The 19,841-nt window shown below is 36.2% G+C and overlaps 1 pseudogene; it reads right to left on the reverse strand.

Moving 5' to 3' along the window:
• Positions 1-15,152, reverse strand: part of LOC107824449 (3-hydroxyisobutyryl-CoA hydrolase-like protein 5) — a 51,397-nt pseudogene extending 36,245 nt beyond the window's left edge.
• Between the last annotated feature and the right edge of the window lie 4,689 nt (positions 15,153-19,841).

Genomic DNA, 19,841 nt, shown 5'->3' on the forward strand with positions numbered 1-19,841 from the left:
TAGAATAAATTTGGAAGAACAGTCTTAGTTGAAAGTTTAAAATTTGAAATGTTTGACCAAGATTGACTTGTGTGTATTTGATCTCGGATTGGAATTTTTATTGTTTGGTTAGCTCAGTTAGGTGATTTGGGACTTAGGAGCGTGATCGGAATGCATTTTGGAAGTCCATGGAAGGTTTAGGCTTGAATTGGCGAAATTGAAATTTTGGCGTTTTCCGGTTGATAGGTGAGATTTTGATATCGGGGTCGGAATAGGATCCTGGAAATGGGAGAAGGTCTGTTGTGTCATTTGTGATGTGTGTGCAAAATTTCCGGTCATTCGGACGAGATTTGATAGACTTTTTGATCAAAAGCATAATTCAGAAATTTTGGAATTCTTAGGCCTGAATTCGAGGGTGATTTGATGTTTTGATGTTGTTTTGAGCGTTCCGAAGTTTTGAACAAGTTTGAACGATGTCATGGGATGTGTTGGTACAATTGGTTTGAAGTTCCAGGGGTTCCGGGTAGGTTCCGGGATGTTTTAGGCCAAAAATCATAGTTGTAGCAGGTTCAGAAGGGTTGCAAGCCTCATAACCCACCAGCGCGGTCCGCACAAAATGAAGTGCATCCACGGTAGGTGCTGTGCGGACCGCACAAAATGTAGTGCGGCCGTGGTGGGAACATTTCCGCTAGTCCTACTTCGGAAGCTCATATCTTTTGATATACAAGGAATTTTGAGATGATTCAAAAACAAAAGTTGTAGCTCTTCGTGTCTAGTTTCCAGAAAGATAATGATATTGCAATTTGGACATCTGTAATGAAAGGTATGACCAAAATACTAAAGCATGTCATTGCAGATAAAAACCTGTGCGGCCACAGTCATTTTTGTGCGGACCCTACTGGTTTTGTGCGGACCACAGTTGTTTTTGTGCGGTCCACAGAGGTGGAAATCTATGGGTACTCTATAAATATGAGGTTTTGGATTTTATTTAATATTTTGACCTAGAGAACTCGAATTTTGGCGATTTTTCGAAGGTTTTTAAAGAAATTCATAGAGGTAAGTGATTCTAACTCAGATTTGGTTAGAGTACATAAATTTATCATTGAATTCATCATTTAATTCGTGATTTGGGATGAAATTTGGGAAGAAAATTTGTGGAATCTTCCTAAAATATCAAAGGATGATTTGAAAGACCAAATGGTACCAAAATTGAATAATTTTGGTATGGTAAGACTCGTGAGTGTATGAGGATTCTGAAAATGTAAATTTTACCCGATTTCAAGACGTGGTCCCGGGGCTCGGGTTTTGGTAATTTTGGGAATTGTGCCCTTTGTTGATTGTTTTCGATTGGGCTTTGTTCCCTTAGCATATTGTGACGTGTTCGTTCTGATTTTGGATAGACTCGATGCGCGTAGAGGCCGATACGAGGGGCAAAGGCATCGCGAGTTAGAAATTTAGCCGATTCGAGGTGAGTAATGATTGTAAATGATGCTCTGAGGGTTTGAAACCTCAGATTTGCGCATCATAGTGCTATATTGAGCCGAGACACATATTTGATGACGAGCGTGGGGCCATGCACTTTTGGGGATTGTGACTTGGCCTGTCCCGATTGATGATTTTACCGCGTATTTGACTAAAACATATTTTCTATCATCATGATTTGGGCTGATTGCCATATTTGGGTTTTTTGCCAACTATTTGAACCATTCGGGGATTTTTATTACTATTTCCTCACTGTTTTGACTTATTACTTGAATCAGTCATGGTATTTTTTACTGTTTTACTACTCAGCCATTTTACTCAGTTTTTGAGATTTAAATAATAATTTTAAATGATGTTTTGGGCTGAGAAATACTATTTTACTATTGCTCGAGAGGCTTGTGATATTTTTGGACTAGGTAAGGCCATGGGCCTAGTTGTGAGGATGCATTGATACTGATATGAGGCCGAGGGCTTGAGATACATAAATATGCCATGAGGTGGCTTGATTGATATGAGGCCGAGGGCCTAGATTTGATGCCACGAGATGGCTTGATATTGCTTTTGGCCGTAAGGGGCCCCTCCTGGAGTCTGTACACCCCCAGTGAACTCGGGTACCCATTGTGATGTGAGATTGAGCCCGAGGGGCTGGTATTGTTCTGAGATTTGCACCCGAGGGGTTGGTACTGTTCTGAGATGTTGCCCGAGGGGCGGATTTGTTAATATTGTGCCCGAGGGGCAAATTTCTTTTTGTTTACTTACCTATCAATTACTTGTTTTAGTTGTTGAGAGAGGGATTTTCACTTGAATTTTCATTGTTTTACTATTTTAAGTGATTTTACTGCTTCAGTATGGAATGCCTTGTGTTTTACGTGATTTCTTACTTTCAGTCATTATTTATATTTGTTACTCACTGTGTCGGAGTACTCACTTTATTCCCTGCACCCTGTGTGCAGATTCAGACGTAGCTGGTACCGCTCCCGAGTGCTGATTCCTCCAGTTCCAGGCGGTTTTCGGAGACTACGAGGTAGCTATTGACGTCCGCAGCCCCGTGTCTCTACTTCTCTATCATTTCTGTTTCTTTTCAAACACTTGTAGTAGTTTATAACATTAGCATGCTAGTATTATGGTTTAAAGATGCTCGTGACTTGTGACACCCCGGTTAGGACTATGTCGGGTTGGACTTTCCGCATTGTTATCGATATTTCCGTTGTTTAGTATTGTTTAAATCATGTTTAGACTATTTTTATGTTGATTAAGTGCTTTAAAAGTTGAGTTGGGTTGAACTGGATGGCCTTGTCTTCACGAGAGGCGCCATTACGACCCGGTTTGGGGTTAGGGTCGTGACACTTGGTGTTTGAATTATTAGCAGGTTACGTATGAGCATTAGAGGTTTGGTGGTTTGTTCCAAAAGATTGAGATTCCTGAGTGGAAGTGGGAGCGGATCACTATGGACTTCGTTGTTGTACCCCCACGGACTCAGAGGAAGTTCGATGCAGTGTGGGTTATTGTTGATAGGCTGACCAAGTCAGCGTATTTCATTCCTGTGGCAGTCTCCTATTTTTCCGAGAGGTTAGCTGAGATCTATATCCGGGAGATTATTCATCTTCATGGTGTGCCCGAGTCTATCATTTCGGACCGAAGTATGTAGTTTACCTCACATTTCTAGAGAGTTGGGCACACGGGTCGAGTTGAGCACAGCATTTCATCCTCAGACGGACGGGCAGTCCGAGATGACCATTTAGATTTTGGAAGATATGCTCTAATCTTGTGTCATTGACTTTGGAGGCTTGTGGGATCAGTTTTTGCCTTTAGCAGAGTTTGCCTACAATAACAGCTACCAGTCGAGTATTTAGATGGCTCCTTATGAGGCTTTATATGATAGGCGGTGTAAGTCTCCTATTGGATGGTTTGAGCTGGGAGAGGCTCGGCTATTGGGTACGGATCTAGTTCAGGATGTCTTGGACAAGGTCAGGATCATTCAGGATAGGCTTCGTACAGCTCAGTCCAGGCAAAAGAGCTATGCCGACCGCAAGGTTCTAGATTTGGCTTTTTGGTCGGTGAGCGGGTATTGCTTCGAGTGTCGCCTATGAAAGGCGTGATTAGATTTAGGAAGAAAGGCAAGCTTAGCCCTAGGTTTATTAGCCTATTTGACATTCTTGATCGAGTGGGAGAGGTGGCTTACAGACTTGCGTTGCCGCCTAGCTTATCAGCCGTGCATCCAGTGTTTCATGTGTCCATGCTTCGGAAGTATCATGGCGATCCATCCCGCGTATTAGATTTCAGCACTGTCTAGTTGGACAAGGACTTGTCCTATAAGGAGGAGCCGGTAGCTATTCTGGACCGGCAAGTTCATCAGTTGAGGTCGAAGAATTTCCCTTCTGTTCATGTTCAGTGGAGAGGTCAGCTGCTGAGGCATCGACTTGGGAGTCCGAGTCCGATATGTGGAGCCATTATCCCCATCTTTTTCCCGACTCTTGTACTTCCTTCTTATGTTAATTCAAGGACGAACAGTTGTTTTAGAGGTAGAGAATGTGATGACCCCAAAGGTCATCACTTGTGTTGCAAGTGAATTCAGAGTTCTGAGGCCTAAAAACCTCCTTTTTACCTCATCTTGATTTACGTGCATGGTCCGGACCTATCTTCGAAAAGCCTTCTATGTGAAAATATGAGAAATAGAAATTTCAAGAGTTAAAATTTGATTATGGTTGACTTTGGTCAATATTTTGAGCAAACAGACCCGGATCCGTGTTCTGACAATCCCGAGAGGTCCGTAGTAAAATATGGGGCTTGGGCATATGCCCGAAAATGAATTCCGAGGTCCCAAGCCTTAGAAATTAATTTTTGAAAGAAATTATTTTACAGAATTATCTAAGAAATGAAGAAAATAATTAATGTTTGAAACCATTGTTATATGGACCGTATTTTGGTTCCAGAACCTGGTACAAACTTGTTATAGTATTGGAAAGATAACTGTGAAATTTGGTAAAAATGGCGGTTGAAGAGTTATGAACTTTGAGAGTTCTTGATGAAAAAGTTGAGTTTTGACGTTTAATTCATGATTTTACATGTTATTTTGATGATGTGATCGCACGAGTAGGTCCATAAGATGTCTTTGAGTTAGTATGCACACTTGGTTTGGAGTTCTGCGGGCTCGGGTGAGTTTCGAGTAGGTTCCGGGATGTCTTAGGCTTAAAACAGGGATGTTGCAGGTTCAAACAAGTGCAAATCTCTGAACCCGCTAGTGCTGACCGCATTGGTTATAGTGATTTCCACGGTGGGGGTAGTGCGACCGCACTTGATTTTGTGCGGTTCACACAAGTTCACTGGTCCGACTTCGGAAACCTATATCATTTTATCTACAGGGAATTTTGAGATGATTCAAAAGCGAAAGTTGTAGCCCTTCGTGTCTAGTTCCAGAAAGGTAAAGAAATCACAATTTGGACATATATAGAGAAAGTTATGGCCAAAATACTAAAGCATGTCACTGCAGTCCATATGGAGAGCTGTGCGGTCGCACTCGATTTTGTGTGGTCCGCACAGGGGGTTTGAGAGGGGTATATTAAAACGGGATTTTCAGTTATTTTTCATTTTTCAAAACCCCAAAAACATAAGAGGCGATTTTTCAAAGACAACTTTTCTTCCAAATCGATTGTAAGTGATTTCTAACTAGTTTTCTTCAATCTTTAACATCTTTTCACATGATTTCAACTCAAAATCAATGATTTTAATGGGGAAAATTGGATGTTTTGGGTAGAACCTAGGTTTTTCAAGAATTGGGGATTTGTACCTCGATTTGAGGTCCGATTTCAAAACAAATTATATATTTGAGTTCATGGGGGAATGGGTAATCGGGTTTTCGTTCGAATCTCAGGTATTGACCCTGTGGGCCTGGGGGCGATTTTTGACTTTTTGGGTAAAACTTTAGAAAACTCATTTTCTTGCATTAGAACTAATTCATTTAGCATTTATTGATGTAATTAAGTAACTTGTGGCTAGATACGAGCAAATTGATGGTGGAATCAAGAGGTAAAGCGATAGTAGAGACTTGAATTGTGCTCGTGGCTTTGAGGTAAGTGTTTAGTTTAACCTTAGCTTGAGGGATTAGGAGTTGTGCCTTATTTTGCTACGTGTTAATTGTGGAGTATGACGTATAGGCATGGTGACGAGTATCTATACGTCGGTGTCAAGCATGATCGTGAGCTTGTATTGTAATTGTTATGACTCCATTGTAAATTATTGCACTCCACATATTATTGAAATATTATTGTTCCCTTGTCGGGATGTGGTTATATTGCTCTTGTTCCCTTGCCGGGATTCTTTGTGATTGTTGTTGATTTGAAATGGGAGCGGGTGGCACGCCTGCCACGAGATAAATAAAATGGTAGAGGGTCGCACGCTTTCCAAGAGATAAATAAAATAGGAGTTGGTGGCACGCCTGCCACGAGACAAATGAAATGGGAGCGGGTGGCATGCCTGCCACGAGATAAATGAAATGGGAGCGGGTGGCACGCCTGCCACGAGATAAACGAAATGGGAGTGGGTGGCATGCCTGCCACGAGATAAATGAAATAGGAGCGGGTGGCACACTTGCCACGAGATATATGAAATGGGAGCGGGTTGCACGCCTGCAACAAGATGTGAAATGAAAGTGAATTGTTCATTTGTTTCCCTTATCCTTGTTAGTAGTTGGATTTTGGTTCCTTAATGTTTCTCTTGATATTCTCTTTTTACCTATTATTTCCCGAAGCATGCTTTCCCCCTCCCATCTTTACTTGTTTATTCCTGCTTTACTTTCCGATGTGTATTATATAACTGCACATGTTTATTTGGTAGTCTGGTCCTAGCCTCGTCACTACTTCGCCGAGGTTAGGCTAGGGACTTACCAGCACATGGGGTCGGTTGTGCTGATACTACACTCTACACTATGTGTAGATCCCTGTCACGACCCAGATTTCTCACCCTCGGGAGTCGTGATGGCGCCTACTAATGAGAGCTAGGCAACCCAATCCTTAACTACTTACTTCATTATCAAATTACTTCTTTTTAACACTTATAAAGAGATAACATGAAAACAACGGAACTTTAAATAATTAAGCGAAAGGTAACAATTAAACATCTGAATTCTACGTCTATTACAATTACTTAAGTCTCAACCTCCCAAAATCTGGTGTCATAGTGTCACAGACGGTCTAAGATTTTCTACATACAAAGTCTGAAGAAATAATAACACACTGTTCCAGAATATAAGGGAAATGAAACAGGAATAGTAGGTAGAAGAAGACGCCAAGGCATGCGGACGCCTGCAGGACTACTTCGGGTCGCCTGATAAGCAAGAATCAGCAATCCCACCGCGGTCCGAAGTCTACAACCCTGGGGTCTACACAAAAGAGTGTAGAGTGTAGTATCAACACAACCGACCCCATGTGTTAGTAAGTGCCTAGCCTAACCTCAGCGAAGTAGTGACGAGGCTAGGACCAGATTACCAAATAAACCTGTACAATTTAACTATATACATCAGAAAAGAAGTACGGAAAGAAACGGTCACATACAGTCAAGTATGGGAGGGGGAAACATGTTGCGGGGAAACATCAAATAGTAACAGAAAAGCAACAAATAAGTATGAGGATCACCACTGTTCAATTGAAAACAGAAGGGGAAATCATGCTACGGGGTACAACAAGTATCAACAGGAAGCCAGCAATTTAGTGTAGAGAAACCGTAAAACGGTTATAAATAATAAAATTAGGGAAATCAAAGACAAGTGCACGGCATCACCCTTCGTGCTTTTACTCTCTCTCACCAAGACAATACACGGCATCACCCTTCGTGCTTTAACACTTTCTCACCAAAACAACACACGGCATCACCCTTCGTGCTTTACGCTCTTCCTCACCCAAACAACAATCACAAGGCAAATAGGGTAAGGGAATCTATAACCTCGAAGTAAAATCAAATAACAACAAGTAATGAAAGAAACAACATAACTCGGATATCAACAAAGAATCAGAAATCAACAAATACACGGCATCACCCTTCGTGCTTTTACTCTCGTCCTCACCAAAGCAATCATATAATAAAAATGTGCAGGGTATCACCCTTCGTTCTTTTACTCTCTTTACTCACCATATAATCAATAAAATCAGCATAGAATGGTACATCGTGCAGCACGGCATCACCCTTCGTACTTTACACTCTTTCCTCACAATAACAAACAATGCACGGCATCACCCTTCATGCTTTAACACTCTTCCTCACCCAAACAACAATCACAAAAAGGGGCAAGGGAATAAACAAAATCATAATAGGAATCTCGGCAAGGGAACAACAATTAAACAATTAAATCCCCGCAAGGGAACAACATCAATAATATCAACATCCTAGCAAGGGAGATAACCAACAAAGCAACAATATCCCGACAAGGGACAATTTAGTAACACTTTCTTTTTCTTTCATTTTTATTTCATAATTCACTTCACAACTCGAGCCAATACTCTAGAGTTTTTACTTCACAACTCATTTCACAACTCGAGCCAATGCTCTAAAAGTTCAATTGTCACTTATATTTTCACAATTTTGCTATACAACTTTATCCAACGCTCCTCAATGTTCATAGTTCACAAATTTTTCCACAAACTTTATACAACAATTAGAAATGTTCACCAAGGCATGAATAATACAACGAAATCATGAAAATTCACAATATAAGACTCACGGTCATGCTCGACACCAATGTATAGATACTCATCACCATGACTATGTGTCGTACTCAACAAGAAGCAAATAGCAAGTAGGACACAACTCCTAATCCGTCAAGCTAAGGTTAGACCAAACACTTACCTCGAACTTCCACAGCCAACTCAAGCCTCAAACACCACTTTTCCTTTCAAATTTGGCTCCAACTCAATCGTATCTATACACGATTGACTTAATAACATCAATAAATGCTAAACAATCCAATTCCAATGTTTAATTATAGCGTTCTAATCATTCTTCCCAAAAATTAAAAAAATCGACTCCGGGCACGCTTTGTCAAAACACGACGTTCGGGCCAAAACCCAATTACCCACGAGCACGAATATATAATTTGTTTTTAAATCCGACCCCAAAACGAGGTCTAAATCATACTTAATCAAAAAGCCCTAATTCTACCCAAATCCCTAATTTCTACCCTTAATTACATGTTTTAGGCCTAGAAATCTAGTGGGTGTTAATGGAAAATGAAGAAAACAAGTTAAAGATTACTTACCCAAAAGGTTATGGTGAAGAAAGGCTTCAAAAATCGCCTAAGAGCTTTGGAGAAGAAGGGGTTTATGAAATTTTGCAATAATCTCGTAAGGCTATTGTTCTGGATTTTAAAAATTATCTGGGCGAATTTACTCTACGCGTTCACGACAGGCTCATCGCGTTCGCGATGAGTCAGACCTGCTAGGCCTTCGCGATCGCGTGAAAAGGCTCGTGTTCGCGGAGCTTTGGCTCCTCAAGCCTACGCGTTCACGTGCCAGTGGTCGCGTTCGCGATGAATAATTTGGTGACCCCTCCCCAGCACCTTATGTGTTCGCGAGTGGAGGGACGCGTTCGCGAAAGGTCTCCCCCGTCAGCTTCGCGTTTGCGTCACAACCTTCGCGTTCGCAAAGAAAAATTTGGGCACCTGGGATTTTTGCCTTACGCGTTCGCGAGAGGGACCACGCGAACGCAAAGGGTTAAATCCCTAGGTACTAACAGCAGAAATCTGCAACTTTTCCACAAGTTCAAAACTTCCCGAATCACAACCGAGCCCTCAGGGATCCTAACCAAAAACACGTACTAACTCAACAACATCTTACGAACTTATCTGTGCGATCAAATTGCCAAAGTAACCTTAATAACAATGAATTAAACGTCAAAATCAAAAGATTTTTCTCAAACTTCATCAACTATCAACTTTAGCAATTTAGGTCCGAATCACGTCAAATGATATCCGTTTTTCATCAAATTTCACATAAACATCTTAAATCACATATAAGACCTATACCGGGCACCGGAACCAAAATACGGGCCCGATACTAACTTGTTCTAATCAATTTTTATTTCAAATTTCCTCAAACAATTTCAGAAAACAATTTTCTTTAAAAATTCATTTCTGGGGCTTGGGACCTCGGAATTCGATTCCGAGCATACGCCAAAATCCCATATTTTCCTACGGACCCTCCGGGGACATCAAATTACGGGTCCGGGTCCGTTTACCCAAAACGTTGACCAAAGTCAAATTAGCTCACTTTATAACCAAATTTTATCATTTTTCACAGAATTTCATATCTAAGCTTTCTGGCTACACGCCTGGACTGCGCACGCAAATTGAGGTGACTCTAAATGAGATTTTCAAGGCTTCAGAACACAGAATTTCGTTTTAAGGTAGTTTAGAGGCTACCTTCAGTCCACGCGGAGATCCAAGGTAGACCTTCAGGCGTCCGCAGGCCCTGGCGTCTCCTTTATCCTTTATTTCCTGTTTCATCTCTTTGCTTCATAAACAGTGTGTCTTTTATTTTTAGACATTGTATTTAGCAGTCTTAGACCATCTGTGGTACTATGACACCAGTTCTGGGTAATTAAAGTTTAAGCTATTGTAATAGACACATATTCAGATATTTTATTGCTTTATTCCGCTTATTCTAAATTTTTGTTGTTCATACATTATTGTTTTATATAATATTAAAGAGAATAAAAATTGATAAAAGGGTAATTTGTCTAATAATTGGCTTGTCTAACTCACATTAGTAGGAGCCATCACGACTCCCGAGGGTGAAAAATCCGGGTCGTGACAGTGGTGAGTACTCCTTTATCTTTAATCATAGGTCTCGGGTTTGAGCCCTGGGTATGAAGTTGCCTTTGTTAGAGAGAGCTTTACCCCTCAATATGAGACTTCCCAGCACGAATCCGGATTTAGTCGAACCGCAATGCGGGTATCGGACCAGATGAAAAATAAAAATAATTACTACATTTTTTATCATCATAACGTGCATTAAGACTGAAGAATTATCTTACAAATGATTTCATAATGTCCTCCGATCCATGGAAAAGCACTCATTGATTATGGAAAGCCTAAATATATATAATCCATATATATCTCAGTTCATATCAAAAGATTATATAAATAAAGATTGCATTAAATTAATATAAATGTGTTACTTGTTCATGATACTTCTTTCATCTATCTCAACTTCTGTTGAGAATTCTTGAATGGCTGATCTGATAGCCTTCTCTTCTCCAAGCAAACCAATTTCTAACATTCATAGAAACACAAAATACTTAAAGATGACTAAGAAATTAAATTAATATAGATTTTATGTTCTTTGTATTGGCTATCAGGTTAAGTTGACCTACATAACGCGTGTAATTTTTCATATCAAGCCTAATATGCATGATAACCAAAATAACGGCAGTCTGGTGCACAAAGTATCCTGTGTTTATATATGCAGGGTTCAGGGAAGGGTCGCACCCAAAGGGAGTGCGATGTAGGCAGTCTATCCTGATTCAAGTATCAGTGGCTGATTCAATGACTCGAACTCGTGAGACAACTTTACCGTTGCTCCAAGACTCCCCTTATAACATGCTATAAATTACACTGATAGTGTAAATTCTTTACACTCTTCGTGCATATAACTTAAATACATCCATGTATACTCAAAGAAGGAGCAAAAAGTATGTACTACAAAGTCAAGGCTAACAAACATCTCTATTTTGGTTATCAGTTGAAACTAGAAAAGAAAAAGTTTAGAGAAAAATGATCTTGAACTGACATCGGAAGGAACAAAATGAGTGGCAAGTCCAGCACTAACAATTTCTTTACCCTTCAGTTTTGCCCCTGTTAAGCCCAAGTATTCTCCTACGTATACACATTGTCACTTGAATATATCAACAATCCCTCCTTAGTTCATCATATAAGAAATACAAAATAGTCAAAAATACTAGTATCTCATTATACAAATATCTTAATTTTATCGTCCGTTATATTTTAGGTTCATTCATATCTTTGTTATTAGCAAATTCTCATTTTTGCCTCATACCTTAACAATATTTGAAAGTAGATGGGCAAATTTGGACCGTTTTTCTAGAGTTTTTTGACACGTGAAATCGATCTATCTAGTCCATGTTGGTCATCTATTAAGGTCAAGGAAAAATACAAGAGGATTTGCTAAATTTAAGTGATTGAGTAACCCTTAAGGGATCATTTGGTTGGATGCATTAGAGAAAATAATGCATGTATTAGCTTTGATATTACTAATCCCTTATTTGGTACACGTTTTTAACAAACCTATATATTACTAATACAAGTATTAGTTATACAACCTATTTGGTATTATCCTATACTTAACTAATACGTAGCAAACTATGGTATTAGCAATGCCAAGGCTATTAATGCATGCATTAGCATGGTTAAGGATAAAATTGTCCTTAAAGTCCCTTAAAACTAAAGAATATGGAGGGCATTTTTGTAAACAATTAATTTTTAAAAAAATTATGCAATGTATTTTAATTTTTAATGCACAACACTACATAGTGGTTAAGAAATAATCTCTGCATTAGTACTGCTTGTATTACTAACCCATACATTATTAATCTGTACATTACTAATACACGTTATTCAACACTATTCTTATACACTCTACCAAATGAACCCTAAGTATATATAATAGAGGATAAATTAAGTTTTTCATATAGTAGATCGGTAAATTTGGACCTTTTTCCTAGAAGAAAAAGGGATTATTTTATAATCACTTTAAACACACACATATACAATGGCAGATCTATGTATTTAGTTATGGGTGCATGAGCACCCATTACTTTTGCAGCCACACACTATTTACTTATATAGAAAAATTAATAATTAATATAAATATATTAATTGAGCACCCACAGTAGTAATTTTCAAATTAAATATAATTAAGTGCCCATAATTTAAAAATTCTTGATATATATGTGTGTGACACGCGCGCGCTATTTGAATGCTTACCAAGTCGACCAGGAAGTCGTGAAAGCATATATGAGAAGCCACAGTCTGGATGGTATCCTAATCTTGTTTCAGGAGTCGAAAAATACTATGGTATCAATGAAATAAAATTTGGATACTATGAAAATCTCCTCCATATGATATTAAAGTCAGAATTGCATGTATGTGTATACTAACAGATTTTTCAGTGACAACAGAGAACTTCATTGACACCATTAAAGATCCACCTCCCCCGTACACATTCCATGAACAAGAGCAACATATAGTATATCAACAGTTAGAAAGGGAAAATTCTCTATGACGGATTAATTTTACATATGATCATTCGACTTTTACTATTTATAACAATAAATTGATAAAATTACATTTGTTACATTAAAATAACTAATCTTTATTAACTATTTGTAAACTGATCAACAAATCTTACCCAGTAATAGTAAAGTCAAAACTGTGTTTTCTCACATTAAAGTAACTCATGGATTTTTTCTACCAATAAAATAACTAAACTTTATCCACTAACTATATATGACAGACTGTCAACAAACCTATCCATCAAGGTAACATTATTGTTGTAGTGGATAAATTTACTACTATTATAATGCGTAAAATTATTAAAAAAAATTATGACAAAAAATAATTTTGTGACCTTACAATTATAATGGGGTAATGTTTAGTTCCTTTGATGTGATAAAAAATAATTTGTGACGCTACTATCATAATGGATAATATTCAATTACTTAGTATGATAAAAAATTATTTTACAACTTTACTATTATGGTAAATAAAGTTAAATAACCATATGTGAAATTAACCTAATCGATGATATCTCCATTTTTTTTCCATATCATATACTACTAATTAATGAATTGTAGAGGAGCAACACGCAATCTGTACCTGTGGTTTCTTGTATGTATGAATGTGGTAGCAAAGCCAATACATTCTATAAATACCTTCAATGCAAGAATCCGCTAAGAGATTGTACAGTGAATAATTTAATAGTTTTAGAGTATACAACTAAACATATTTTGTCACCCCAAAAAATTGAAAAAAAGAAGATAGTTACTTGTCTTTCTGCCATCATAAAAATATTTCAAGTTCCCACTAGCAGAAAAAGCTCTGGCAGCTCCCTATATATTTTGCATCATGAAACCCAATATTAAAAAATGGCTAAATATGACAATTTGAAAATTTCAAACTCAGTTGTAGACAAAAAAATTGATATTAGTTAAGTAAAGAAGGGTAAAGCGGTGTACCCATTAGAAATTGAGTTTCAAATCGTAAATCACTAACCTCTGACTAAAAAGACAGCCTAGTGCACGAAGTATCCCATAAGCCTATTCTGATACAAGTATCAATGGCTAATTTCACGGTCGAACCCCTGACCTATAGATCACACGGAGATAACTTTACCGTTGCTCCAAGGTCCCCTTCATAAGTCACTAACTTCTAACCTATTATAGAAAAAGAAAAAGAAAAATGATTAAAGGAAAAAAAAAAGATACTTACCTTGATGATAACAAGTTGTGCATTGTCATCTTTCTCAATTTTCTCGAGTTTTTGTCCTAGAACCAATGCCTTGTACAAGGAAATTAAAATGTGTTTTTGTGAATGTGAAAGACGCCATTTAAAACAATTCTTAAATTAAATAATCAGATTTAATTTACTTCTTGCTATTTTGTAAAACTTATCACTTTTGTAGAGATGACATTTAATTGGTTAGGACTATTTAAAGTGTGCACTCTAACACGACCAACTTCCTCAGCAATAACAGCCTGGTGAAAAGTTACTTGTCTTTAGTCATGCTATATAAGTTGAATATTTACTATAGTGCACACGAACATCTTAGATATATTTCACCTATGGTCACCTATTTTGTTCACTAATAAACTTACAAAATAATTTTTTATCATATTAAAGTAACAAAATTTTTGCATGACGATGATATGAGTTGAGTTTGAAAAAAAAAAAAGAAGTGAGAATTTATATTGCAGAGCATAACTTTATTTGGGGCTGATGCGTAATTATTGTTGTATTGTAAAGTATCAGACTTTAATCTATATTACAAAAATATTTTTTTGTCTGTTGAAATATATTACGTTATTATTTAAAAATTTAAGTTGTTAAAGAAGGCACGAAATTGCTTACTTAATTATATTTTCAACATACCGGGGTAACAATTATCCCTTGTACTGATTGTAAAAAGGCTTTTCAAAGGGGTTTATATATGGCGTCTTAGACCATTCCACCCATCACCTTAAGAATTTGGTTGGATGCTCAAATTTTTTCACATAGTATCAAAATCAAACTTTTGTGTCGTTTGCAACTTTGCATAATTGATTTCTCTTTATTTATCGCTCTCGGCTTCTCTCTCTTAATTCAACCTGTCGAGTCATAACAATCAGGGGCGAATGCAACAAGCGAGTGCCGGATTCAGCTGAATTCAGTACTTTCAACGCGGAGCATAAATTTATATGTAAAACAAAATTTTCACATGTAAACACTAGAATTAGCTAGGTTACACATGCGAGAGTGCATTAATTAGAGAAATGCATTTGTCCCTCATTAATTGTAAAAAAATTTCCAAAAGAGTTTATCATATCTTAGATCACTTCAACTAATATCTTAAGATTTTGAACTGAATTCTCAAAATTTCACATAAATAAAAAATTACCTCTTGATTTGGTTTTAGCATTGCTTGAGCCATTGGATACTTAACAGGCAGGGAGTATTATTTGCTGACCCAAACAACGTTGTTGAGATTTAGTTATATAATAGAGTTAAAATTAAAACAAACCAAAAATGGCACTAGTCCACTTACAAATATGAGAACTCCAAATAGGATGGTAAAACAACGAAGAAAGGCACAAAAGAAAGATGTATAATATAGTAGAGGGATTATTTAGCTGAGTTTTTTATGCACACAGAAGAGGACCTTATATATATATATTAGTATTTACCCGCGCTTCGCGCGGTTATAAAAATATAAAAAAATGATAAAAGAGTAATGCTATAATTTCTATAACCAAATAAAGTTTACTAATCAACTATGTTTACATGATTTTACCATCTTTTCTCTCTTTTCATGATTCTCTTAAAATACTGCTATATGAGATTTTTTGACAGTAAAATCTTTTCATGATTTATTTTTAGATCTTATATATTAAAAAATTAACGGGACAAATTGTGAATATCCCTGGTTTTGAAATAATACATTTAAAATCATTTATATCAATATATGTAACTTGAAATAGAAAAACACAATCTTTTTTGAAACAAGGAACTAATGAAAAAAGAGAAAAAATGATAAGACAAAAATCTGGGAATGTAAATCTAAAATATCGATTGCTTTCTTTTCTTTATCTAAGGCCTTGTTTCTTAAATTTTTTTAACTGTTAATTACTCATACATATATTGTATAAAGTTGACAGTTTTTTTTAATTCTCTCAAATAAAAATTAATAAAAAAAGTAATAAGAGAATGATAGAAAAATGAAAAAACAAATTGAAGAAAAAAAGAATCAACTAAATGTATCTCTCTTTTACTTGAGTACTTATTCATCCGACCCTTCTTCCTTTTTAGAACTTTAAAATATGGAGTTTTCTGTTCCTCTCTCTCTCTTCTTTTTCTTCACTCTCGCTTTAACACAATTTATTGGCCTTGACTCATAATCAAATACTGCGCCAAACATACATGTTGTGAAATTCTTCTTAGATAACAAAGGCAGACACTTAAAGTAGGTTAAACCTCATAAGAATAGGACCCTTTTTATGAAGACACTTATAGCCAATCTTCTACAATATTTCGCGCATAATAGGCATCAAATGGGGGGAGTTAACTAATGAACAAAAGCTTTGCTAGGTAGCAATATATTTTTAAATCGAAAAGTAGCTATGTGAAATAATTGGAAAAGAAGAATAAAATTAGGGAAGCAACAGAAGATTAACTACAAATGGCATAAAATTTTAATTCAATTTACATAAATAACGAATATAAATAATTCCTAACCGGCAAACCTGAACATTAAATTATTTATCTTTCAGCATCTAAAAAATAATGCAACAAAAAAATATAATTTTAACAATATAACCTTAGTGTAATTATTCTCTCCACTCCATATATAGCCCTTTACAAATAATCCAAATATTGCAGGCAGAACAAAGTTGTTGCAAGAGTAAGTTACTCTATTGACTTGGTAAAGTTCCTTGCTACTACATCTCTCACGATATCATATTTATTAATTATCGGGTTTGCATCGTCTATAGATGTTTGATGACAGTGTCAACATATTTGCAATATCTTCCATAGAGTAGGATATTAAAAAATAAGTAACCAAATATTATCGACATATTCAATTGTCAAAAAAAAAAATCAAATCAATAAAATGATACATTATTACCTCTATATTATTATAGTTCCATAAACTGCTCGTTGGTGAAGTACTGATGAGGGTAAAATATAGAACAACTCATAACAGTCTTACATTTGGATTTATAAACAAAACGCTGCACTAAAAATAGATGTAGATGATGTAGTAAGTAAACCCATGTCAATTTCGCTCCAGTTGTCTTTTTTCTGCTAAGCAGGCGACTTACTATAAGAAAGCGCCTTCTTTTCTTTAGCTCTTGCCTTATCTTCTTCCAATTTTTCAGATCTTCAAATGTAGATTTTTTCTCAAGAAATGCAGTGAGTTGTTTTAGACTTTTAGATGCATTTGACTCAACAGAATAATGTACAAACTATCGGATAAAAAAAATTTGTGGGAGTTAAAACTTAAGCTTGGAATATGAAAAGACTATTCTGCAATCCAAAAGGCACTTATGCAACTTTAATGACCCATTTTAACATCAATTCAATCGTTGTAACCGTTAGTTGAATTGTTGCAACGTTTTACATTGTTCATATTCGAAATATATTTATTGGAAAGGATTATATTCTAGAGATTTTTATTAAAAAACTTATAGATGAAATGTGTATATTTTGAAGGGCTTGATTATTGATTGTACTTGTGTCCATTATCTGTTTGAGCAATATTTATGGAATTCTTGCTGCTTTGCTGTTTACATCACTAGTTGATTATTGTTGCTATTACTGCTATTTGTTTTCTACTCCCTCCATTCCAGTTTATGTGGAATTGTTTTCTGTTTGAGCAATGAGAATCCTTTATAACCACACAAATACTCTGGGCCCTTTTTGAATTGTTTAGGACCACAAATTTGGATGGTAAAACAACGAAGAAAAGGCACAAAAAAAAGATGTATAGTATGGGTTTTTTATGCACACAGAAGAGGACCTTATATAATATATGGGTTAGCAGCTTACAAGTAGTAAATACACGATCTTTATTTTCATCAACCTAATTTAAGAAAGTCAGTTATCTACCTACATAACCTATTAACTAATAGGAAAAAATTTAATTTTATTATATTTTTTTAACAAGTTTCATAAATGAAGAGTTATGCTGTTAAGGCTTTCTCAAGTAATAGTACTTCATTTGATATTTTCTCTACAAGAGAAAAATAGCATTCTTAGGTATAATAAAACTTTGCATATCTAATATTGTTTATACCTCAACTATTATTAATGTATACAAATATCTGGAAAGTTAGAAATATTACTCTGATATTATCAAATTGGCAACTCAGTGCAATATAATGCCTAATCAATGTTTTTGCTAGGCCTATCCAATTTAACACCAAATATTATAGGGACCAACTAGAGTTTTGAGGCTGGACCACCTATCTCTGCCAAACTACAAGCCTTTAATTTTTATTTTAGAAGAATTAGCCAAAATAACCTTCCATCCAACCACTTAAGTGAATACATAATATAGGTACAATTCTTGTATAATATATATATATATAATACTGTATAATCTGTATATACTTATTAGAAAAAATAAATAATGAATTCGGCGAGCTATTTGCATTGTAACGACCCGACCGATCATTTTGCTTTTTAGATCCCCATTCCCCTAATTAAGTGTCACGACCTGGATTTCCCACCCTCGAGAGCCGTGATGGTGCCTACTGGTGAAAACTATGCAAGCCAAATTATTCTAATTACTTAACCTTTTCCAGTTTTAAACCATTATCAGTGATGGGTAGATATCATGCAAATAGCGAAAATAATTAAGCGGAAGACAAAATCTGACAATTTATCTTAATACAAAGCCGCGGAAGTCTAAATACAACTCTACCCAGAATTTGGTGTCACAGCTTCACATGCGGTCTAAGAATACTACATGCAAAGTCTGAAAGATAAAATATACACTGTTTCTGAAATGAGTAAAGGAAACAAGATAAAGGAAAAGATAGGAGGTGATGCCAAGGCCCGCGGACGTCTGCACGACTACCTCGTGTCGCCTGTGTGGGCTGAAGAAACAACAATCTCACTACAGTCTGAAGTCTACAGCACTGGGATCTTCACAAAAGAGTGCAGAGTATAGTATCAGCACAACCGACCTCATATGCTGGTAAGTGCCTAGCCTAACTTCGGCGAAGTAGTGACGATGCTAGGACCAGACTACCAAATAAACCTGTGCAATATAGCGTACAAAAATAATAGGAAGCAGATAACAATGATGGCAACAATGATCAACCAGTGATATAAATAGCAAGCAACAAGAAGACCATAAATGTTCTTCAATAGATAATTAATACAAGTGCAATCAATTAATCAAGTCCTTCAAATATAAATCTTTCGAATAAGCATTTTTTGAATATAATTCATTCGAGTAAAGGTCACCTTGTGATGTCTCATTTCATAATCATAAATAATATAGGTCTCAGCCCACTTTCATATTTTCACGGCACCTCGTGCCCATATATTTCTGTCTAACATTGCACAATCATATTCTCATGTTACTCAGTTCATAGGTTCCATAACCCAATACAATTAAGAATGTTCAAGAAGCCTCATCCACTTAACATAAAGTGGAGTATAGCTTCCAACCCAATTAGGAAATCAACAAGAAAAGATGAAGTTATTTTTTAGAAATCATTTGATAAAGAAAATACCCTTTTCAATAAAAGTAAAATATCGAATGAATGATTACTTTTAATACGAGAAATCAATAAATCAAAAATAGTAGAAATTCCTTTTTAAGTAAAGTACAATCTCAAATAGTTTAAGAAAATTTTTTGTTAAGAAATCAATTGAGTTAAAAATGTAACAATTGTTGAAATTTGGAGTATTGAACCTATAAAAAAAATATGGCGAGGTATTGTAAACACTATGGATTCCAACACAAAGGACCACAACAGTAAAGGGATCTAAATAGTTAATACACTTGAATTGTTAATAACAAGTAAACACAGCAAACAGAAAGTGCACGGCATCACCCTTCGTGCTTTAACGCTCTCTCACCAAAACAATACACGGCATCACCCTTTGT

Source organism: Nicotiana tabacum, chromosome 8 (genome assembly GCF_000715075.1).
Source record: "Nicotiana tabacum cultivar K326 chromosome 8, ASM71507v2, whole genome shotgun sequence".
Classification (NCBI taxonomy): Eukaryota; Viridiplantae; Streptophyta; class Magnoliopsida; order Solanales; family Solanaceae; genus Nicotiana; species Nicotiana tabacum.